Consider the following 26,900-nt stretch of genomic DNA (forward strand, 5'->3'; position numbering starts at 1 on the left):
TAAACAATAGCATTGTTTAACAAGCATTCCGTTCTGTCTGCCTACGTGTGTTCGTGACGGTACATCATAAACTATCTCAAAGGGTTTTACAAAAAATGTAAATTAGTAATTTATTACTTTAGGCCAGTTTCCAAGAACAACATTAGACTCCATTAATTGGACTAAACCAATAAAGATGACATCCAAAGACACGTGTAGAGGTTTTGGAAATTAAAAAAGAAAAAAACAAACGGACTATTTGGTTTTCTCGCATTGTAACTAGTGAAATGGGTCAAACCTATGTCTTCTATCATCTTTTTGTAAACACATTTTTGGATAACAACTTGGCTACTTTTATTGCCTTTCTGCCTTCTTGTGTTTGTATTTATTTTCTTTAATCTGGTGTAATTTTAACCATTCCGAAATTCCAACAAAAGTCAAGTACTGAGCTAAAAAGCAAAGCTTCAAAAGCAGCAGATACACAAAAAAAATTATACATAAATTGTTTAACCTATAAGTCATATTAAAACCAACTGTGCCATGGATTCGAATCTCTTTCTTGAAACTTCTATTACAACATTATTCTCAAAAATATTATCTAACAGAGCCGAGTCTCTAAGAAGAAGATCAAAAACATTCGGCGTAGTAGAAACAAGTCAGTAGATCAAAAAGGACAACAACAGCGCGTATTTTAAATATTTCTCCGGGCTCTTTAATTGTTGTTTTTGTTCGTCCCCAGTTTTTTGTGATTGATTCGACTTGCAGTTGTCATTGTATTCGGTTTGATCACGTTTTTTGTCCGTCCATTTGTTTGTATGTTTTGTGGAACAGGCTTCGTATCGCCAATCAGCCCGATGAAATTCAGATGGGACATTATTTACTTGCGATTTTAAGTTATTTAAATACTATGTATTTTGTAAACATTTGAATAATTTTAGAAGGAGAATATAATAACTTATGGGATATACACCCCTTAAAAATCTAACGTTGTGATAAATTTAATTGTTTGTCATACGCTGTAAATTTAATACAAAATTAGGGGAAAACCTGGAATTAATATTGACACCATTTATATTTTCCTTTAAGTTAATATATAGATAATTAAGACAGTTGTTAATGATTATATCTTTATATGATATAATTTTAATTATAATATTGTATATATTGCGATCGATTCTAATATTTCTGTAAAAATCTGCAATACCGCAAATGACTTTAATCGGGAATCAAACTCAGGACTTACATCGTCATCGAAGTTCTATTTATCATCGACTGCACCCCATACATTAACATGTGAGCTATTCATAATGTTTCATTAAGTGTTAATGCGTTTGTGATATCCGATCAAAGGAATATCGCCTTTATCTATCATAATGTATTTTAACAAAATTCCCAATATTATAGGACTTTTGTGTTTGGCTGATTCATTCTATTTTTTATCCGTAAAAGCCTGGGTTTGTTGTGATTGATATTCATTTTATATATGCATGGGAATATTACTCATATATTATATATTTCATGATGGGAAATTTAAGGTACGTCACTGGTACTTAGTAGAAAAGTCATTGCAAATTTTACTAGCTTTGGTGCAAAGCTTAACTTCCGTAACAATTAGTCCGTCAATATGTGTATCTATAGTGTACCAATTTCTAACCTAATATGCTACAGTTGTCACCTTTTCCTTATTCTGTTCAGTAAAAATATACACATACTAAAATCTCTGTACACGTTAACATTTCCATTAGATACCAGGTGTTCCCATACGATTCCAGTTAAAACTATAAATAAGACATTTATAGTTAGTATGGCAAATCGTATTTGCTAAGAGTGTATAGCAGATCTGGCCCAATTTGGACGAGCAATCGAAACGGCCCGCGGCTCGTCTGAACAAAACATAAAGCAGTTTACGACCACCCTTGATTTATTCCTCATTCATAATTTGATGTTTTGGAACATCAGACGATTTAATAACGCAGATAGTGATCGCTTACCGATGTAAAACTGGCCATCTTGTGTAACAATCGTAAAATACACATTAAGGCGCATTAACGTTTAGATCCCGGCTCAAGTCTTTACCCCCTTAATCTACAGTTATTTTAAAACGCAAAGAGATTCGGAAGTTTATTGGCCGACGTCATAACCGCTTTTATTGCTATAAATCGTTATTACGCTAATTTTATTTTATTACATCAGCGTTATTGCTGTTTCTTAGCCAGAATACATCTCGAATGATTTCGTGTCTATTTTCACCATCTCTAATAACATTCAGTTGTTCATGTTTACTTGTTTTCTAGGGTACTTAGATGTCAACGCTCTCTTTGTAAACGGTGAAAGCACAGTAGTCGGCCGTGAGTTACGTATCGTCATATCCTCAAACACAAAACCGTGCGAGGCGCCTGGCGACAAGAGTCAAATTGTGATAGCGTACTACACCGGGGTAAACACTTAATTAACATCATAAAGTACCAATACACCGCAATCTTCCAACACTTATCAAACGTCCATAATAATTTGAGACGCGTTGTTACGGCGAGGTGCAAAAGTGGCTGACCTGACATCACGCCTGTGACCCGCGGATCTTTTCAACTCTTTCGCTCCTCAATTGCCGTCTCTCTCCCACATCACGCCCCCACTTTCCTAATCGTCTCCTTTAAGTCACATGTTTTGGTCGTGTCAGTAAATTAATGAACTTTAAAACGTGGTGTTAAATTCTAGTTTGGTTCGCTGGCTGGCGCGCGAGCTGTTGGTCCATCAGCAACATCCATTGTTATGTCGTCTTCTTTAGCTTTATAAACAATCTCTTTTATTTTCACCTAGGAGTTGAATCGGTTGGAATGCCTGTCTCTATTCTTATCGGGTGGTCTGTGAGGTAACGAGAGTACAAAGGTTGTTGTGAGGTGCCACGTCGTGTCAGCGCAGTGCCAGCCTGACACGATTGTGCTTTTTTATCTTACGCTTATCGGTATTTCGATGATACAGTTAGATTGTATGAGACCGTGTAAATTAAGATTACGTTACACGAATTCAATAAAGGTAGAATACCTACCTTTTTAGCAAAAATAGCTATTCTTCAAGCGTATACAAGTAAGCATATCACGTACCTACCTAGCGATGAAGATAATAATATAAATAGAAATCAACAGTTTCAAACTTTATCTGTTACTATTACCTATAAAACTTTTAAAATCTATATATGACATGACCATCTATCATAATAATAATTACTTTTTCATACGTAAATAGTACTTATAATCCGAGAATTACAAAGTCACAGTGCATTTATTTCTTATGGAAACAGGTGTTTTATTTGTTACTGAATACCAGTTCCATCATAACCACGCAATTTGTCAGAACCGGGCAGTTTTTGCTACTCGTACCCACCGTGTTAATTGTCTCACCGTATTTTCTTAGCCTGTTGATAGGCTTGCGGAATGCGGGCATAATTTGTAATGAGCAAGATCGTGAGTATCGCTCTACGGTTGGACTCTTTGCCCAGGACCAGTATGTGTTTCACTAGACTAGCTATTGTTGTGTTATGTTGTATTGTAAGTAATATTTTTTGCCACTTTTTTTATTTAAGTACCACTATTTCACTGATTTTTAACCGATTTTTTAATTTGCCATTGTTCACCCACGAGAACCATTTTTGATTATTATTATTTGCATCAGTCTTTGAAGTATTAATTCATTTACTTTTTTGGATAATTTTCAAACAAGTTTTATTGTTTTATTGGCAGTATCTATAAAAGAAACTATCTTCATTATTTTCTCTGTCCATTGAATTTTCGGTATATCTTCATTTCCAACATTCAGTGGTTTACCTATTCTTTGCGCTTTAATAACACTGAATTTTTAGTAAAATATTGATTGATTACATACACCGAGTCTAGTAAACAATAAAAGTCATGTCTGTTAATAAGTTCTCGTTACGTTCCCAAGCCCTTTCTCATTGTAGTAGAATCGGTGTGATTTAAGGTTTCATTGCTACTATGTTGATGGATTCGCGTGTAAGTGCTCGTTAACTCGGTGGGTCATTCCAAAAGTTTCAAGTAGTTCTGCCTCATTGTTAATGCCTCACTGTAAATGTGAGAACTTATTATTTTCAACTCTTTATGCATTAAGATTCAGTATATATAGTTTTGCATTATCAAAGTTATTAGTATAGCGGCACTAAAATTTCTCATCAAGCAACTTTCAAATGTTCATTATTTTTATTTGAGTACTTATCTTTTTTTATTTGTGGTCATGTAAATATTTTTTTAATTATAATATATAGCACCTAATAGTATTTTTTAGTTTTAAGAGAGCTTTTGATATATAAAGAAACCTCTCCAAATAGAAGTAAGAGTCTTACCAATTGGCTTCTCTCAAAAATCAAATGTCAAAGGATATTTTTTCCTTGCATAATGATATTGCCATCTTTAGTAAGCAAATCATTGATAGCTCCATAAAACCAATACTAACTGCTCTATTTTTCAATCAGACAACTTTTTAACTCCATAAGCGGGGTAACAAGCATTTTATTTCCATTCAAGTATCGTTGCTCTAGAAATAATTGAGTAGGGGCAAAAATTAAGTGCAATTAGATGAGGCCACAGTGCAACATAATGACAGTACAGATGGTTATCCTATTGAGCTTGTAGTTCATCTTCAAGGTTTTACTCAACTTATTTATTTATTTGTAAGTACAAACTAGTCTTAGTTTGTAATAAGTATGTCATGTCAAAAAATTCACCGTGTAGCATGAATATTATTTATTTGAGTGCTAACAAAATATTATAAAATACAGAATCTACCGTTTAGACAAGAAAATTATAAGGACACATAAGAAAACATCGCTCATGGCGGAGCGGACGGCGGTCGAACTCTCTGTTTCGGCGCGAGAGAGCGGGCATGCAGCTGACAAAAAAGGCGGGAAGCTCTGCCGTTGGTCGTTCGAGACAGAACGACAACCGTTTAAAGGAAAATAGACTAAGCACGCGGCGCTACGCATGGTGATAGGCTGTGGCCGACGAGGCCGCCAACCTTAGCATACAATAGGGTTGGGGTATGTCTGCTAGAAATAGTGATGCGCGCTACATCCTCCTCCTCCAAGTCACGACATCGCCCCGAGAGTGAGTTGGTAACATCAGAAAGCGCGACTATCTTTTAGCTTTACGTGGCCGTCCTCGCAAACGGCGAGGTTGGACGGGCTCTACATTTTCGACACTACTATGAATAAGACAAGTCAGATCTGACGCGTGATAACGACCTATATGTTGACCCTGACTATCCACCAGCTCATAGGACGTAGGACTGATTACCTTGTTAATTGTGTAAGGCCCATCTCTCTGCGGCATGAACTTTCTAGTCAAACCCTTGGTTGCATTGCTAAGAGCATGCATGGTCAACAGTACCTGATCCCCAACTTTGAAAACTGGAGATTGTCTCCTAGAGGAATCACCATGTTCCATCAAATAACCATGCTTCAACCAGTGGGAAGAAGTTTTAGAGTTAGTAAAGTTCTGTACATCCTTAATCTTTGTTACCTTAGGATCCTGCAACTGTGTAGTTCAAAGATTTGTAACACTTCTTTGAGGTAAGTCTATGATGACTGAACTGGCTCCGCATACTTCTTGTGATGTTTGATCACAGATGAGGTGGCTAAAGGTATTAGCAATAGGTTCATGATCACCTGGATCAATATGAAACTCAGCAAGCTGAGTACCCTCTCCTCCTTGCTGGAAGGTGTCTTCATGGTGCTGGAGCACCGGAGGAAGTCGCTGCTGTTGATCCTGGGTAAGCAACAAGCCTTCATGGGACCACACTGTCATTGCTGAAAGTGTTATGGAGTCGCTCTGTGAATTCTCATTTCCCTCATACTCAAGCTGGTAGGTCTGCGTGCACCCAGAAAAGCGCCAAGTAGAAGCAGAAAAATCTATAACCATACCTGCAGCGTTGAGGAAATCAATTCCCAGGAGTGTGTCGTTGTTGTCAGCATCAGGAAAAATCATGAAGTCCACTCGAACACTTCTATCTACAGTGATGGTGATGTTTACAGTTGCCACCAGGACCACATGAGGATGCACGACACCGTCAGCTAGCTTCACGTTCACCTGTTTGGAACTAAAAGTAAGCCCCTTATCTCTAAAAATTTTATAAAGCTTATGTCCGGCAACCGAGCACTTTGCAGCGGTATCAACTAAAGCCATGCCTCGCATTCCAAGAATTGTAACACATAGCACAGGCCTTTGCTGCGTAGAGCATGCAGTAGTCGTCTGTAAAACTTCAGACGCAGAGAGAGAAACCGCAGGCATAGCATCACCCAAAAAACCAGTGTTTGTCACCGTAGACACGGTGCTGTGAGAAACAGCTGAAGGTGTGAATTGATTAAAGCTAAAGCAGCAGACCCATGAGCCGGTAAGATAGCAGGTGTATTTAACCTATTAGGTGGCTGTTTAAGATTAAGGTCCAAAACAGGCAGATTTACCCTACTTGGTAATTGATTAATGTTAGGTTCTATAACAGCTACTGTACTAAATGTATCATTTATCAATTGTTTATCACTAGTCACATTCGAACGTGTCTCATTACAATAACCTGAGTTGCAATCGGGGGTTTTAAGATGTAATCGTTCATTAAAATTATTAGTAACAAAAGCTTGGTCGCACAGCTGTTGCGACTGTAGGTATGACGATCTATAACTACTACTAGGTGACATCTCGCGAGAATTGACATCGAAAAAACTACTATTGATAGGTTTGATGTTATGACTTGGAGTAGAGAAAGTAGTAATTTGATCACTTACCGAACCCGATGAATCGTTGAATGTGAGAGATGCGAATGATACATTACTGTTACACGTAGGACATTGAGAGCGCATGAACCCTCTCGCACCGCAACCGTAACAAATAAGCGAACCCGACGATTTATCACTGTTATCACTATCACTGCACTTTTGTAACTTTTTACATTCTTCCCGTACGTGACCGTATTATTTACAATAAACGCAACGCAGTTTCTTGTTCGATCGTTGATTGGAATCGGCGGTGACATCCACGGAATGTCGCGATGACGACGCTGCGCTCGCGGCTGGTGTCGGCGTCGCGCCGGCATGGGCGCTCGACCCCGTCGGGGCCCGAGCCGTGCTGCTGGCGCGGCGGCCGTCGTACGCCGTCGGTCTCGGTCGTCCTCTTAGCGGCGGACCGGACTGCTGATGGGTCTGCGTCTCCACCTCCTCCTCGATTTCAATAGACCGGGCGAGACGAAGCATGCCGGAGAAATTTTCGAACTCTTCTCTTCGTAAGCGTTTACGTATTCTTGTATCGAGTAAGCCGTAAACCATGTCGACTTGCGCTCTTTCGGAAATATCGCCGACGGGAATCTTTGCAAGTAGTGCACGGCATCTCGCGACAAACACGTCGGTATTCTGGTCGCCTTGTTTCTGGTCGAACAGCTCTCTGTAGATGCGGTGTGGAGGTCGTTTATCGCCGTAAGTATTTTGTAGGAGTTCAATGACCCCGTCCCATTTGTGATTTCTTTTTTGATCCCTTAGTACCATATTGCCGCGTTGTGAGTGAGCACCATTGAGAGCCCCCTGAGGGCATTTTCCTCGGACACGTTAGCGCAGTCCTTGTAACTTTGAATGGCGTCAATGAATGCTTCCACGGAGTCGCCGGCGTCACCGTTGAATCTGGCGGTGCAATGCGTAAAAGTGCCGCTGCCGGCGGCGAATGCTGGTGTAGACGCGGGAGTTGGGGATGGCGGCTGGCGAATTACTCTCTCCAGCAGGCGCTCGAAGGCTTCAGTTTGGGACCTCTGGATGGGCGCCATCATGGCGGCGAGTTGTCCCGACGAAAAAACTGCGGCGTCGGCGCCCATTGCATCATCGAAGTCCGGGCGACTTCGTCAGTAGCTTGCGCTGCTTCCTCCCTGCGTGTACGTGGCATGATGATGGAGAGCACACGCGGAACGTAGGTGTAGGTACTAGGACTTAGGGTTCACGGGTTAACTTTACTCGCACAACGTTGGGCAGCCACTTGTAGCATGAATATTATTTATTTGAGTGCTAACAAAATATTATAAAATACAGAATCTACCGTTTAGACAAGAAAATTATAAGGACACATAAGAAAACATCGCTCATGGCGGAGCGGACGGCGGTCGAACTCTCTGTTTCGGCGCGAGAGAGCGGGCATGCAGCTGACAAAAAAGGCGGGAAGCTCTGCCATTGGTCGTTCGAGACAGAACGACAACCGTTTAAAGGAAAATAGACTAAGCACGCGGCGCTACGCATGGTGATAGGCTGTGGCCGACGAGGCCGCCAACCTTAGCATAAAATAGGGTTGGGGAATGTCTGCAAAAAATAGTGATGCGCGCTACAACCGTCATTTACACTTAAACCTTTTTTTTCCTAACGAAATGGCCGTCATTTTAATGAACACTGAAAAAATTTTGTCTTGTAACAGTCATTGTCAAGAAACAGAAAGAATCTATCTTTACAGCTTTTCAAGACTGTTCGTTGTCCGGCAATCAATAATTGAGTCCTGACATTGTTAATTCCGGGTACATCCTCATTTCTCTGAAGAGGAGCTCGGGCTGCGCCTTATCATGATCCTGGATTGGGTAAGTCAGGTTTTAACACGGTATGACTCTCATCTTACCTCCTTTGTAGGGGAACCCAACGATGAATGAATGATGAATGTGCCTATTTCTTCTTTTGTGCCCTCCATATTTTACATCAGGGCGTGCTGGCATGTTAGGAAAAAGTGAGGAATGCGCCTGCGATGCCGCGACGTGGCGAAAGGAATGCTGAGGTCGCTTCATTCGCTCTTCAATCGTTTTTACCTCCAGTCCTTCAATCCGGGATGATTAACCGTAACTTTATCTGCATGCATTGTTTGAGGTTAAGTTATTTTGAAAATTTGTTGAATTGTTTGCTTGATTTTAATCTTTTGCTTTACATTTTTCTATTTATAAAGATAATATAAATAATACAGGTAAATACTAACGTGCACGTAACGTACGAAACGTCCAAGGTAAAATAAAAGTACGTTTCGTCGCGTACCTGTATTATTTATAAAATCTATGGTTGAAATAAAAAAAATATCGCATATCAAGGTTATTATTCTAGTACTCATTAATTTATTATTCTTTAATATTTATTAAGAATGGTAGATAAAGTTATTTATTTAGCCAGTTTAAGATATGTAATGATTGACACATCTTTATTAACTAGGATTTTAGTCACTCTTACATACAAATCGATAAGATAAGCGTGCATTTGTGTAACATTGCTTGATTCATACTTTTGGTCTTTGATATCTCAGATCTTCAGGAAGGACTAAAGAGCGTTTATAACCGAGTAGTTGTAGACAGTTTGCATTATATTTGCTACATACCAACTAAATCTGTTTTGTTTTTTACAGGTAAGTTTGTCTTCACCACATGACTCTCCGTTATCTGTAAGTTCTACATCTTGCATCTATTTCTTGTTTAAGCATAACTTTGTACCTAGTTTCCATCTACAACTTTAATATAGGTTCTGAAATTAACCGCGTTACGATTTTTTGATTTGAATCTTCATGACTGAGGGTCTTGACCACCAAAACTTCTCACGAAGGCCCTCCAGGCAGCACAGTCGTGCGCCTGCTCCATAGACTTCTGGAGGTTTTCAATAAGTAGATTGCAATGAAAAAACACATGTGTTAATTAAATTGACTTTAACTTTAAATAAGTCTTAACCACCGTTGCAATAGGCTGAGAGCTAACGATCTTTTTACCGCCGTCATTTAAGAATCGCGGGCCGCAATACGCGGATGCTCAATCACCGCACACGTTAGGTGCCGAACATGGCAAGCATTGTTCCTGACTCCGGCCACATGAGTTATTTAGCCTGTAAGGATATAGTCATATACTCAGAGCGCAGATAAATTTTCATATATAATAACGTTACATATTTAAGATGAATTCTTTATAATTTAAAAATTTTATGAGTCTCAGACCAAATTGTTATGTCTGCAATGAGAACTCTGGAATGATAAAGATACTTATAAATTTATGATTTTAATTTATATTTCTCCTTAGATAAACAAAAAACCAACCTTAGTTTAACTTAAATTTTCAGTTCTGTCGAGAAGATAAGCAAATACAAGGACCATATTTGTATTTGCCACATTATTAATTAGACGAGAAAATAAGTTCTTGTTTACATTACATTTACATCTAGAAAATCTTTATCACTTGATTTATTCATTTATGATAGATGTGAACAGGACCTTACCTTACTTAGCTGTTAATTATATAAAGCGTATTTTGCGGTACCAGACTATTTTGTCCGAGACTGTTTATGAGACCTCGTTTCCAGTATTACTCGAAGTCCTGTATTGTATTTCGATAATATAAACTAAATTCCTCTATTTCACATCAAATCATTTTGCTTCCTACACATCAGACACACGTCATCGCTTTCCCTGAATAAAATATAGACTTTTTTCTCAATATTTTCTTCAGATATGCCGATCGGATTGTTGTAAATATACTTTGGATTAAAATATCCCACCAAAAAACAATCCATCGGAGTGAGCGATTTGGATGGCACATGATAACGCCGTATTGACTTAGGTACTTATATAGGTACTTTTTGGGGAACATTCTAAAAAGTAGCTGAATTAAATTAGGTTAAATATCTGCGGACAAATTATAAGTTTTTATTCCCAGCACATTAGCTAGCAAAGGTTTAGAAAATCATTTCTGATTAATTGTATTAATAAACATGATGGCCTCAAAATTCATGTGAATTTTTGACATGGTATTGACATAATTTGTACAGTATTGCATATCTTTCTATACGGTATAATATTTGTTTTGAAATAATTATATACTTATTTACATTTTTTGTATGTACATAACGTGCTTTCGTCCATGGTTAAGATTTATGAAATCTGTATTTGTAATTTGACGTCTGGTGATAAACGCTGCAGTATAGTTTGTTTGGCAATAGTACACGAATAGTTAGCTTTTAAATACGCCTCTACTGCGACCGCTGTTTCGCTTTTTACTATGACGTGAAACGAGACAGCATTAGTTTTTCACGCGTTTAAGATGGCGTTGCGTGAGCGATGCTACGGGAGCTGTAATAGGCACAAGGTTGTCTATTATCCTAGTTTTTGATCACATAAGTAAAAAATTCGGACTTATTCTAGTCCTAATTACTAATGTTGTTATTAAAACGATCAAGCACTGAATAGTCCTCAATAGAGCGCATCAGAAACGCAAAACCATTATCGATTTTTAAAATAGACTTGACTCGATAAATATACTTAAATGCCTTCAAATATCGTACCAATATGGATACGCACACGCAGCGCCAGTGGTGGAATTGTCATTATTTGGGATATAATTTCGAAGGCGAGCGTCAGACGATGAAAAACCACACACGACTTTTACGGCAACCGAGATGTTTTATGGCGCTGTCAGCCAGATCGGTCGATTAACATTCGAAAACGCAATTAGTTGGTTCCCATTTACCACTATGTTGCGGCTTATTGTGAGCGAAAACTGGGATGGCGAAGGAATTTCGGTTATGGGGCAATCGTTTGAGTTTTAGCGATTTAAATTTTAACGCGCTTAGTTAATCTTCAAATCGGTTATGTTATTAATTGATGTTGATGAAATCGTATCAAAATATGTGTATGTATATATATTTATAGAATTGTTTAGATGTTTCGATAAAGACTACTTTTGTTTCTATCGAAACATCTAAACAATTCTACAATAAAATCCCAAAAACTAAAAACTTTATTTTTATTTATCAATTCTCAATTTGTTTTAAATTGCTTGAAAGCAATGGGATATTTCATAAAATCTCTACGATATAAAATACTAAATACTCATAAGAATTGTATGAAATATTCGTTTAATTAAATGCAAACTGAACAATAGTCTGGGTGCTTGCATAAAATATTGCTACAATAAAATATTAATAGGAAAGCGCATGCGTTCTTTGTCAATAAATTACCCGAGTGACATTGCAGTAAAAAAAGTATATTTCTTGAGAGTGAATGGGAGGTTGAGGATCGTCTGATGTGAGGTAGCCAATAAAAGTGGTTGGGTCGTAAAGTGGCCGACAGACTGCGTGGCGGGAGCGACGCGGCGCGGCGGCGGCTCGTCTAAAATAATATGACGCCATTTTGAAATTTGCATTCACGTGTGCAACTTTATGTAATTAGAGTGCAGATGTTGTAGACTGAGTCACGTTTATAGCTAAGAAATTAGAATGAAAAATCTATTCTACTATGGTTCCTAACTGTATTTTTATTCTACACTCCTGACCTTTATTTACGTCGTTATTAAAATTTTAAAATTGACTTTGTTACATATAAGTCTAAGGAAATACCTTCTCGAAACATAGAAAAAACTAAATCTCCATAGACCTTGACATATTTAAATTGAGTCGATATAAAATCACTAAGTAAATATTGTAATGATATTGGAATGCTGAAGCATTATTTTTATAAATGCACCTACCATACACGTGTCCACATTTTAGATTCTTCAGATAAATTCAAATTGAATAAAAATTAAGGTGACTGCATCGATAAGAATGTAAACAAAATAACTACAGTTAAGACACTTGATAGACATGAGTTCGAGGTAAACGTAGTGTTAGTAAATTTTGAAATACTATTTAATCAAAAAAAATACCTAATTTGTTGTTAATCGGCTTCATAAATAAATAAAGCAAGAAAATGTACTTAAATATTTAACGCTATTTGAGTCTAATCCGACATCACTTTTATATATGTATGCTTTAACACTAGATACAACTTTTACTGCCATACTTACTTTAAAAATACTTATAAAAGCTAATTTCTTACAACTTTCTGCAATAACGATACAGATTAGAACAAGTTATCCCTGGCACGGCTCCGCCAATCCACCGGAACTTGATGTCTGCGGGCATCCTAAGGCGGCTCATATTCAAATCGGAAAATACTGGAAGGGTCATTTGTAATTCAGTTTAAAGTCTCGTGTTCATTTGAAAATACGAGAAGCGTCACCGTACTAATGCGGGGTCTATAGTAATACAATGTGGTATTAAAATTGTATGAGAAGGAAACTTCTAGCATTTTTGTAGGCGATGTGCATATGATCGAATGAATTCTGAAATGATCCGTAAGTTAACATGAACTTGTGAAGATTAGATGAATTTTAGAGTATCAATGTTTTGTCGATTGAAATTTCAATTAGGTACTAGAGAGTGTTTCAATCCAGAAAGTATTTTTATGAACTCTTTTCCTATTTTCAATCCCTAATAAATGTCAAGCATAAATGATACAGCCCTTTTATACATACTTACATTCTTCATGCACTTTCATTTATTTTTAGGCAGGTTAGAGTTGCTACTGTGGCAATTTCCGAAAATGCTTCCATCGATTCTGTAAATCATCACTCAGTCAGCTTTTCTTTCCTTATACCGTCAATCGTATTGAAGTCGTGTTATCTCTGCGTCCACAGTTTACCTTCTGGCGCTTCCTAGTTACTATGGCCAAAGGTCATAGGACTTAAATTAAATTAGATTGTATAAATAATTTATAGAACACGACAGTGGATGGACGGTTTGACGTATCATCTTTAGAGATAAGATCGCTGACCCAAACCTTACCGTTGGAACTTTACCATCTAATCTCACGATTAATCTCATAAAGTCTTGTTTTGTTGCCGAACAAAAAATATGTAACGCTTTTAATTAGAATAAATTGATTTATTATGTACCAACAGATAGAATAATTTGATATAGACTAAGTAATGTAGATTCACTCAACAAATGTGATCTTGGAGACCAAAATGCATTGTAGAAATAGTGTAGTCATGAATTAATGAGTCATATACCTGACCAATACAAACAAAAGAAGGCCGAAATATTAAAAAATATAATCTTTTTAAAATTACTCAAATCTCACGTACTTATTTCGCTCTAATAGTAATGAGCATAGAGTTGAAAATGCGTGAAATACTTGCTTTGTCGGGTTTTTGCAAAAACCAATAGATTAGAGTCGGGTTGCGCCAACAATAATTAACAATTCTTTGTTAAACAAGCCGGAACGAAGCTTTGTCGGTGCCGCCAAGAGTTCAATGCGAATGTATGCAACATTGCATTCTGTTGCGAACGGCACGGCCGTTGGAATAGTAAAGGTTTAGAACTGGCTCTAATTAGTCACGTTCTTTTTTATACGCACAACCTAAGACCAAAGAATCTGGATATAATATACCCACAACTAGCATAAACCTAGGGTTATAGACATTGGATAAATATATCCTATCTTATTCAGATGTCTGTGGTATTTAGTAGAATACCTACCTACAGTTTATTTAAACGTGTTCATATTTTTCTCTCTCCTATACTTAAAGTCATAAGTTTTAATCCGTTTAAACATAAATCAAGTTACTTTCATTTATGTGCCGTGTGGTTTCTGGCACTTGAGAATAGGACCACTCCATATATTTCCCATGGATGTCATAATGGCAACTAAGGATAAGGCTAATAAGTTTGGAATTCTTCTCGTAGGCGATGGGCTAGCGACCTGTCTTTAATTCACTCTCAATTCCACCATTAAGCCATACAGTTTAACGTGGCCTTTCAGTATTTTCAAGAATGGTGGCTAAGTGTAACCAGCAAGGGATATAGAGCTGACGATATATATGTATGTAGTTTTTTTAAGACTAATTTAGTTTACAAAGCAACATTGCAAGATTGAAACAAAAATTGCCAATTCAATAACGAAATTACTTTATCCGAAATACCGAAAAAATTCTGAAAAAAAAACGTGATGGATAACGGCGTTTAGAAGTTACAGCTGAATAAACAGCCTCAATCATAGACAATACGTATACTAATATAGTCGAAAAAAACTCTAAATAGACCAAAAGGTCTCTTTACCTGCCCTTTTTAAAATGAACCGAATATTTAAGCCGAACCTTTGCTAATTAGTTTTCGTTGGATACAAAAGTTTAAATAAAATCAAATAAAAAGGACAAAGTTCAAATTCACTAAAACAAATTGGTGAAAACTTTATATATCTTTTATTTATTTTCTCAAGTGTGGAAATAGGTACCACACACAAATATTTTCCTTAGCTTTCGAAATCAGGATGTCAAACGAGTTCCGTGTAGATCCGAAAACCTAACATAGGCAAATGAAATTTAAAAGAATACTAATACTACATCTTCAAAGCGCTTTTCTTACAGTTCTAGAAAAACTTAAATAGGTACTACATGTTTTTTAATATATTATATTCAACACAGATCACAAATCCAAAAAAATTATTTGTGTGAATAGAGACGATGGAGAGTCAACTGTTAATATTTTGTTAAATCTTAGAATTTGTTTAAATTATAATATCATTGAATATGCCAAAGAATGCGTTGCCTATATAAACAGCAGAACTCATCAAGATTTCAAAGAATCAAATATCTACGAAACGGAGAAAAAAAAGCATTCAATACCACCCAGCTTTTATTGACAAAATTCACATGTATTTGACGAAACAATAAGACACGTCCGTCGAACCCCGATCGTGATCCATAAAGCGCGAACTTAGCTAATGAAAGGCAAAAAAAAAATAAGTACTTCAATACAAAAGTTTATTCCCCTCACAAATGTGAAATTATTCGAATGTCGTCTTTATTTCGAAGGAGACTAAGGGGTAGATCTGTTTAGTGAATTGTAAATAAAGTTTTGTTTTTATATCTACCTGCGCGCGCTTCGCAGCATTGTTGGTCTAGGTGAGCTGCGCAGCCGGCGATAGATGTAGGGTTGGCAATTTTTAATTGCACATTGTCAACGCGCTTAGCATTTAGGGTTATGAAATATTCAAAGAAGATATATTGCATTTTTGTACTGAGGTTAGGCTTACAGGTGTTAGACGAGGTCAATGGCAGACTTATTGCTCTAGAGATTACTTAAACACCCTTGCAGGTTGCCACCATTTTGTTTCCACTTATGTGTAAGGGATTGCTCCATACTAAAAATAGATTTCTGATACTAACTGGCTGTTATGATAAACATACAATACAAAAAATCTATATCGAAGTGGTTTTCGCAGTGCAGACATTTTAACTTTCTTATAAATGTAACAATAACTCTACACTTATTTTTTCTAACTTGCAATAGAGAAACACGAGGCGCACCCCTGTGTTTAGTTCATACACCTTTTAACAAAAGATCTAATAATTATTATTTTTCATCTGCTACGTTTTTGTCACAGTTATCAATCAACGCAAGGGCCGGTGTTGCGTCTCTCTCTGTTTAAAGTTTAAGTATATGGGTTCGTCCTTGTCTATCGCCATCCAATGTAATTATGTGAACACCTGGGCGCAAAGAATGTCGCACAAAGAGACGAGTAATGACGACCCGAATCTAAGATCGGGAATATTTTGTTACCCAGAAAGCCTTGCTTCATTAATTATGAAACACAATATTCTTTACAATTTTCTTAAAATTATGTTCGAGCGCTGTCATATAATTTGATAAATTGTTGTTTGGTCTGTTGTGCCTTCTGTTTAAAGAAAAAAATAAAATGCGTGTTTTCTATAATGTGATCGGCTTATCGATTTTCTAAGAACTTTTATTGGTGTTCAGTTTTCGAGTAATCACTTGGGACTTTATGGTATAATTGTGTTTTACCGACTTCAAAAACAGAGATATGTATTTAGATAATATAGGTGACTTAAAGGATTTTTCAAAACTATTTACAGTAATGAGCTGTGATAAATATACTTCCCAAATGATTTAAAATTATGTTTAATTTTAATATTCTAAACGAGTGGTACAATCTTGGACATTAAATATTACTTAAATCAGGTAAAATCTTTAAGGAAATGTTTTAAGACAACTTTGCACTTTTAATGAAGAAATATTGGTGTAGTTGATAAGCCGGACGAGAGCTGCCCCGCCCAGCTAGGCTCCGATTTTTAAATAAGTATAGTGCTATGTATGGAAGTCGATATTTGTTGCTGTTAGTATGCTAACTGGTTCATTATTATGATGCACACATACTATACTTTTTAACTTTGTATTATAGCTGTATGCGGTTTACATTTATAAAAAGCACGTGTGATTAAAACAATATCTTTAAATATTAATAATTCTTCTGATTGAAAAAAAAGTACACATTTTTTATTATAGAAAAAGGCAAGAACACCGTTAACAAACATCGCATTAGATAATACGCATATACAAGTTCATCTTCAAATTTACAAACTTCCAATACTCAATCGTATGACCATCTAATAAAGTAGATTTTCAACTGCCAAAGTCTTTTTCACGAAATTTCGGCGTATTAAATTGAAACTATATCGGCGGTCAGCAAATCCTATGTGTTTATTTAGGGCGCGGCCACCCTAAAATATTTATTTTATCTCGGTTTGCCGAAGTCAATAGTTTGTTTCTATTTTACCCGGTCAAGATAGGATCGATCTGGTATAATTTATATGGTTATTGGCTAGTGGTGTTTGCTCCATAGATATGTAGAACCAACATCATCTCAGCACACTATCTTAACTAAATACGTTCGAGGAAGATCGGCCGGTGCGAGGTGACCCATCCTGTTTACTTTGTCTTAAAACTGTCTGTTTTTTGAAGATTTTTTTTACTTAAAAATATCGTGTTCGACTAATAGGTTATATCTAATTGGGATGACAAATAGCACGAGATATTACATAACAATAATATCCAAAACGGTTATTTAAAAAAAATCATAACCTTAAAAAATATTAAAAAGGCTTATTGTCATAGAAAAGATAAGAAATGTATTTCTTAATATTTTATAGTATACCTATCACCTACTTTAATATTTTTTAAATAACCTACTATAATATTTATTTATTATATTAGGTAAACACATACATATAGTCACGTCTTTATCCCTTTGCCCCCTAGGGGTAGACAGAGCCAACAGTCTCTAAAATACCAATAGGCGACGTTCAGCTGTTTGGCTTAATGATAGAATTGAGATTAAAAAGTGACAGATTGCCCATAACCAAAAAGAAGAATCCCAAGTTTATGAGCCTATCCCTATAATATTTTAATAGTGTAAGACTTAGTACTTACATATTATAATAAGTTTCCGTTTTTGCCTTTTGGATCAACCCTAGAAACATAAACTATTATGTCATAAAATATAGTATCGTTAAGTTAGTATCTCATAACAAAAGTCTCGAACTTACTTACGTCTATATCCCTTGCGACAGAGCCGACAGTTTTAAAAAGAATGAAAAGTCATAAATTTTAATTCAAATAATGACAGATTGCTAGTCCAATGCTTACAGGAAAAATACCAAGTTAATTTGCATTTCTTTGTCACCTTTTACGACATCCACGCGAAAGAGATTAAATGCTCCTGTTCTAAAGTGCCGAGACAGCACGTTTTCACTTAATGCATTAGGTAAGTAACTAAATTGTAAATCCAATTTCAATTAGATGAAGTATCAAATTTATGAACATCCATTCACACTTCTTCATTTATAGAGTGAAAAAGCAAGTTCCTAGGACAAAAAAACGTGTAATACAATGACTTAGGTAGGTAAGTAAGAAATTGCAGGAAATAAATAATAACATACATACATAAATACATATCATCGCGTCTGTATCCCTTACGAGGTAGACAGAGCCAACAGTCTTGAAAAGACTGAAAGGCCACGTTCAGCTATTTGGCTTTTTGATAGAATTGAGATTCAAATAGTGACAGGTTGCCAGCCCATCGCCTAAAAGAAGAATCCCAAGTAAATAATAACATAAGCGAGACAATTAAGAAATAAGCATCCCGAACAATAAAAAAGGAAAGATTAACCTGTTCTTGTCAAAAAGCAAAGATTAAACGAATAATAATCATTGGTTGGAAATTCTTCATAGATGGATGGATAGACCAATATTTATCTTTAGAAAAATGTTTACCATTCTTAGCAAAATTAAGAGACATGCTAACTAAAGAAAATGAAATTTTAATCTTTGTTCAAAATTCTTAGCAAGCAATAACTGTATATCTTCTCCAGACAATGGTCTTGTCCCAAAACCGGTTTTCGGCGGTTAAGTAACTTAAACCAATTATCGTCGCCATTAGGATTACCAGGTTTAACAAAGACGTTAAAAATGTTACGTTATATATTTAACCACGTAACGTTTAAATCGGTTTGTTATTCAAAATGCTTAGTGTATTGTAATTTTCTATATCTACCTGACATTGCTACCTGAAACAGTTGTCGTTTTTAAAGCTTACCTAAGCTTTTGACAAAAACTGTCTCTTTTAATAAATGACGAAAGACAAAATGTTCCCTTTGTTTCTTAAGTTGTTCAATAAAAAATGAATAAACAAAGATTACGGTAAATTTTCAAGGGTCTGTAATCACCTTTTGTTACGCGCACGAGTCGATGCTGTTTGTTGGCCTTTCAAAAATTATTTAAATGAGAAAATGGAACTTATTTTTTTAGTACCCTACGTTTTGATATTTTTCTGTGTAGGAATAGATCCACATTAAATAGCAGGTTATTTTATATTCATTAACATATAAACACAATAGTGGAGACTTTACTGGAATATAAAATAGTATTATTATTAAGTAGATTTTACCGTTGAATATTGATTAACTTTCGTTCGTACCAACATTTACAGTGCACATTTTTACACACAGGTATACTTACATATATATCCACATCCTCACTTCCATGCTATTAATAAAACAAAAGCTTCATGGCTTAGTTATTACCTAGAAATAAAATTAAGATTCGGATAAAAATTAAAATTAATACTTTTTTGTACCTATCTAAAAAAATATTAAAAGATACTTAACATTAAAAAGTCAATTATCCGCAGAATGCTTCGTCAAATGCTAACACGTTTCGTCAAAAGACACGCTAAATAATAAATATCAATTTTTGAAACATCTTGTACGTAGGTATTTACCCATAGGTATTTCGAAATTGAAAATATTTATATGCACTCATAATTTTTCCCTTAAATTTCTTAACAAATTTTGTTCAAAACAATTTTTGTGAATATACCCATGAACTAATCTCATAAACTACTTAACGGATTTTGTTAAAACTAATTTTTGAATAGTTTTACTCAAGTGGTCCAAAAATTTTTTTTACACCTGAACTACATGTTTTTCTTAATTAGATATCTAGTAAATTATAATATTATTTCAATACTATAGTAATTACCTAGGCATATTCTCTCTGTGACAAACTGATATGACCAAAACCATAAGTAAAGGTTCCACATTTTTCATTGTGCCACCATAATAATAAGTACCTAAGTAAGTAAGTACATTTCTTGATTCTGATTCTAACTCTTTACCTTTGAAGTAATCACTCTTGGTAAAAAATATAGAATTAAATATCTTAAAAAACTTTACTTATTTTTATGTAAATAAAGATTTCTTTGAACTTATATCTAAAAAAACTGTTTAAAAAATAAGCCGACCAGTCAAAAAAGTTTTAAGGTGACCGCCGCTGAATCATAACAATAAACAAAGATTAAGGAAACTCTCTTTCCTTCTCATTTCATCAATGACTATTAAATGATATTATTGCTATATTATGATTTGAATAAGGAATGTTCTGAGCACCTTTTATTGTTCTCAAGTCAATATTCATATGATACAATTAACACTACCACCACAACTTAGGATTTTTATGTAAAATTTTCTAATGATCAGTGAAATTGAGTGAGTCTGTTTTACTCGCCCAAAACGAGGAAATATATTAAAATAATAACCACCACAAAATAATGATACTCCCTAGTGGTTTCGTTAGAAAATAAGCAGGTAAAGTGATACTCCCTTGAATGAGCAAGCTTATACCTGTTGATTTTATGCACATAATGTATTGTGCTCGTAAATTTGTATTTGCAACTATTGGACCCACGACACAAAGTGTGCCATTGAGTGGTGTCCAAATACTTAAATAATACCTACAAAAATATACAGTTCTGTTCTTATAGAAATTACCTATTTATTTATTTGGTGAGCTAAATATTTAATGCAATTTTCCTGAGGGTTACTAAGGAAACACAAATGATGTCTCACTTAATGAATTTCCCATAGTGCCCGCGGCTGGCTGCAGAGGTACTTACTCACGAAGGTAACACCTAATGCAAGTGGCTATGCAATGAGCAGATAAAATGTATTTCTCGGATAATTGAAGAAGTCTTTTCCTTTTTTTATTAAATATTTTTATTTTATTTTTGTTAGCAGGGATCCGTATTGACAATAATCAACACATTTTATAAGGTAATGTGACACATTACAATCGAAAATACAATATAAAAAAAAATATTGTATTGAATAAATCATCGATCCCATTAATTTTATTTTCTACTACTTTAAAATTAAACCAATGCATTTTATTTCATGCTGAATTTTACCCTGATCTCACTTCTTTATGTTAGTACTACACCAAAACTAAGCACTTACAGACACAATACGCCAGTATCTAATTTATCCAACTCGTCAAGTGGTTTTTTGTGACCGGATTCGAATTCGCACTCCTCGTGCGTAAGCCCAGCTGCCGATCTTAACAAATGACTGCCACTGATAACCCTCTATTCAATGTGCTTACTTGTTTGTCTAATGCTAATGTTTTATATCTTTGTTTGCACTTCCGAGAATCGTTTAGGTGAGATATTTAAAATACTTTTTGCTTCGTTCTGAAAAAAATAAATTCATTTGAGGCAAGTATTATTAGTATGTATATAGAAATTCTCGGAATTCTCATCTAGAGTATTAAGTCTAACAAAAAATTAAACAAATGCTTCGAAACGAATGCCAACTTATGTTATAGCCATCTCCAATCCTTTTGTTTTTTAATTATTTCTGTTTTTTTCATGCGGTTTCCGGCACATTAGAAAATAACCACTCCATATCTTTCCCGTGGATGACGTAAAAGGCCACTAAGGGATGGGCTTATAAACTTGGCATTCTTCTTGTAGGCGATGGGCTAGCAACCTGCCACTACTTGAATCTCAATTCCATCATAAAGCCATACAGCTAAACGTGGCCTTTCAGTATTTTCAAGACTGTTGGCTCTGTCTACCACACGAGGGGTATAGACATAACTAAACGTATGTATGTTATTTGTTCGTTCTCTTTACAATCCCATCACTGAACGTATCTTTACGAAAATTAGTGCAAATACAGTTTGGACGTAGTTTAAATTTATGGTTATTTCTACGGGATGGGAATAACGGGAACAAAGGTGGAATAAAAAAAGTAATTAAATATTTATTGGTAAACAGTACCTTAATTTTAGGCGTGTGACGTGTTTCACTGTGATACAAATCTTATCCTGAAATACGATTTGCATAAGTACATATATGTAATTTGAATAAAAATAATACCTATTGCAACTTGTACTAAGATTTTCTTTACGGGACAGGCTCTGTCACTCCTGATGGATCGATCCTGGTACTGTGAATTAAACAAAGAACGGTAAACGCAAAAACGAAACGTCACATTCACGTCACTGTCCGCCGGCCTATTAGAAATAATTAATGGAGGAAACTTTCTGAATAACTAATATTTTTTTAAGAAAAAAAATTTTGGTATCGTCCATTGATACAATCCATTGTTAGGTTCGACCCACCCCACGCCTCACCTGTGAATGGCCGGCGGTACAATGAAAAATGTATGTTTTTTCCGTATGCCCTTTTGTCGGTGGCAGCACTATATTTCACGTGGAACAATTATCATTGTCTTTGACACCACGGAACACTGTGGTCGGTTATAGTTCACAGATTCCTTTGTATTTGCAAGATTTTTATGGGTGCCGCTTTTGTTTCTTTGGAGAGGCTCATTGTTTAGATCCTCACAGAACATTGTCCAAGATTTATTTGGTACGGGTTTCTCTCTTTTCTTACCTGTTTTACCACGAATTTGGTCACGTAAGGTTTAAGAGAAAAGAAAGCTATTAAGCTACTGGTTTCGAAACCATCACCTTCCATTTTCAAGTTTGTAATTTTGATCTTAATGATGTACTCAGTGAAATAACATAATAAAATTTGGAAATGATATTTTTATTCAGCAAGGTATATTGTGAACTGAACTTAAATTTGGTTTTAAAATTTAAATTATTTTTTGTCGTCCCATAAAACACACGTGGTCACGAAAATGAAGGACATTAACTAAATTGATTTATTTCAATTATTGGGAACGTTAACAATATATTAGCGAGAGGAAGCCAGGATTTCGAAGCGATTTAATTTAAGCTACAATTTACGATCGGCCATAAATAACGTTGTCGTATCGACGCTGGTCCATTGTCGCCATTTTTTAAAACCATTAAAAATCCTATCAATGACTCCCGATACAATGACAAAAATCGGTTGCAGCCAATATGGCCCCCGATTTGGTTTTCCATCTCTTTTTGACACATGACATGACTAAATTAAAATCTGAAACAGAAGCACGCACGCTGCCTGAAATTAAAATGCGTTACAAATTTCTATAAATAAGCAAATAAATTGCTATCCGATCAATGTGCATTGTTACAGCTAATGTTGATTTATATGAATATTCATGTTCTTATTAAATTGAATATGGTGGTATTGAATTTTATTGAAATGATCGTTAATATATTGGTTTAATATTGAACTGCGTGACCTTAGCCGGCGCGAGTAGTATAGTGTTTTTGATGCATTGTGTTATGATAATAATATTGGTAGTTAAATAAATGTCATTAACATAGGCAGTAAAATTTTAAATTTAAGTGTTACTTTAACTTATAATCGCCTTTTTTAGTATAGGTATGTTTAATGTGTAACTTTCATTTTACTTCTAGGAATTTGAAATCTATTTTTTACTATTTTAAAATTTATATTTCATAATCTTATCTACTCTCTATCCCTCATAGGGTAGACAGAGCCAACAGTCACAAAAAGACTAAAAGACCACGTTTAGCTGTAGGCTTTATATTCAAATAGTAACAGGTGGCTAGCCCATCGCCTAAAAAAAGCCTTTTCCTTCAATATTATTTAATTTTATCCTTACCGAAATCCGTTTACAAAACGATTACCAAAATCTGCGACCGGATGCTCAGTGCCATGTCTAGAAGCGATTCATCGTCAAACAAACAAGCTTTTTAAATGCTACCTAACTTGTCTTTTTTATATTGCTATTTGAATATTTCTACCGTTCCAGAAACGTTCGTGCCACGACACGGCACAGCCCTCACGTGAAAGATATTTATAAAGAAAAGCAGTGTATTGTCGATATAGCGTTATTTCCAATTTAATGATCGCTAATACCGAATCGAAATCGTCTGCACGTCAAGTCGTGTGGAGGTTTACCTGAAAATTTTGTATACAAGGAGCATAAAACTTGCTGTGGGCTTTCTTCCCTAACCTGTCTGTTCTTGTATGACGGAATTATTTTGAAACTGTTGTAGGCTGGAGGCTTCGAGACCAGATATTTTATATTCCATGTTATTCTTACAGCTTTAATTTTTACCGGAAAACAGTTGGATGTAATAAATTGTCTATACGTGTGTGAGTTCAAAATGCAAAATTTTTCAAATTAGTTATTTTCTGCGTAAGTATCAAATTTCGACAAAATGTATTGTTTTTGTAATACCTAAATGACATTATGAATATATACAAATTACGTAATAAAAATACATGTAGTATTTTTATTTAATTATATAATAAAATAATATTTAAAATATTGCTAGTTAAATAAATGTACCTACATGTATTTTTATTTCGTAATTTGTATATATTATAGTTAGGCATTATAATTAAGACAAAAGTAATGTACTTGAAAAACAAATCAATCAAAATCAAAAAAATGTCACCTTTAAAACATTTTTGAAGCTTCGTTTTTGCAAGTGTTAATTTCTTACATTAAATGAAGTCATAAATAAGCGATATCGTGCTAATTTTGCATGATACAGCCAATGCAAACACTTAAAAAAGAACAATAAAACACCCCTTACCCATAAACAAGCAGCTACTGAAATGTTTAACCACAAACTCTAAATAAAGCCGTATCGCTCGCCATAAACACAGCTAGAAAAAAACGCCAAAAAAACTTCATCAACAAAAGTGACGACGAAAAAAACTTCCCCGCGATCACATGCAAATGTCGACTCCGCTCATTACGCCGATATAAAACCATAACAACAGTCATTACGAGCACAATTAAAAAAAAACTTCGTCAACACTAACAATCAGCAAGTGTGACGAAAACCGCTTACAGAGCACCCACATACTTTGTTTTTATACGATAAAAAAAAACTTAAAAACGGGGGCGCCACCGTCTTATGCAAAAAAGTCCTTATATATTCACCCCTCGCGAATTCTACGCTAATGAATGCTCCTCGTCTTTTTTTTTCGGCACTCGACTCAGTTGTTTTGACGGATCGCAATCTAGCCACTAATTGCTTTTTCCTTCTCGGGGTGCGCGTTTTACCTCGCGAAATTACATTTTATTAATTGAATAATATTAATGATACTTCCTCCCGGCAATCAATCTTTAATGACGTTTTTATTCGTTGCCGGAGTGACGCCACTCTCACTTTTCCATCGAGGAGTTGTTTTTTAGCTCGCGATCGATGTTAATTACGTGTCTAATGGCTCCCGTGATACACTTCCATTAATAATAATGTCGGACGACAACATCCCGCTCTCCCAAGATTTAATAACTACTCGTATGAGATTAATAGTGCATCTGTGTCCGCTTTATTATAAAAATGTAAGCATGTGTGCAACCGTCGCCTCGCTTTATCATAGACTAATCTGGGATGACTCTCCTAATATTCAGTCAGAATTAAGCTATGCATTTTTAACATAAAGTGTATGCAACTATGCGTCTCTCCCCCACCTGAATTAATTTAAAATTTGAATAGCTAGTAATCATAAAAGCGGACAACCGAGGCAAAATATCTCATTAAAATGCGTTACTTCATCTGAGCGAAATTAATATAAAAATTCGCGACAGCTGCTAAACTACATGCAATCTGAGCGCGAAATGTCAAAAAGTTTGTCTATGGCAACTAAACAAACCTCGTTTCCGAATGCATACAGCGCTGCTTATTGTTCTCTGCCTATTATAACTGCTTTTTATTTAGCCATTTTATTTTATTATGATAACGATTTTTTTCGCGATGAATCCCGAGCGTCGGTATAATTTCTTTTGTTCCGCACGCTGATATTGTTTCTTTTTATGTTGTTTTTTTATTGTAGTGTCGCGGTGTTGCCGTTGTTCTGGTGATTTATTCCCCGCGCGGTAAAACAACACCCGTGCGAGTTACGATTAGTTGGGTAACGTAATATCTAATTACTGTGTGCGGGCACGTACGGACATAACTCGCTTGCTTCCTCCGCCCGATGTGGTTTATGGAATTGGATCCTCATATTTCGGCAGTCTCTCGGTGCCCATAGTTTTTGTCCGCATCTTGTAAGTATACTTTCCCTGCGTAATCTGATATCTCTACTCACGAGTAGCACTTTGCTCCCGAAGCAATGCCAATTTTTAAGTGCGTCCTCCACAAACAGACCTGTGGGTGACTATTTTTTTCCTCCCTCGAGACGGGAGCTAATGTTAGTAATTCCAAATTCAATCATCTCAAACAAAGGCTTTCTCTCGCGTAGCTAAATGGCGTTTTTTAATCGGATATTATAATTAATGTTCCTTTTGTCGCGTGCTGACGTGCCCTCGCGCGAACAATGGGATTTTTAATAGACAGAGATATAAATATTTTTTTCTTAGAATCGGGAGGCTACCTGACGATAAAACATAGGCGACAGACGCTGTCCGGGCCGAATTAAATTAGAATAATAATCAAGGGCTTTGTTTGATTTCTACATGGCTATGCCCATGTTCATATCTTGACATTAGAATTAAATAATCTACGTTTATAATAATAGGATTAAATGAGCACAGTAATA

The sequence above is a fragment of the Amyelois transitella genome, chromosome 11, assembly GCF_032362555.1.
Source record: "Amyelois transitella isolate CPQ chromosome 11, ilAmyTran1.1, whole genome shotgun sequence".
Taxonomy (NCBI): Eukaryota; Metazoa; Arthropoda; class Insecta; order Lepidoptera; family Pyralidae; genus Amyelois; species Amyelois transitella.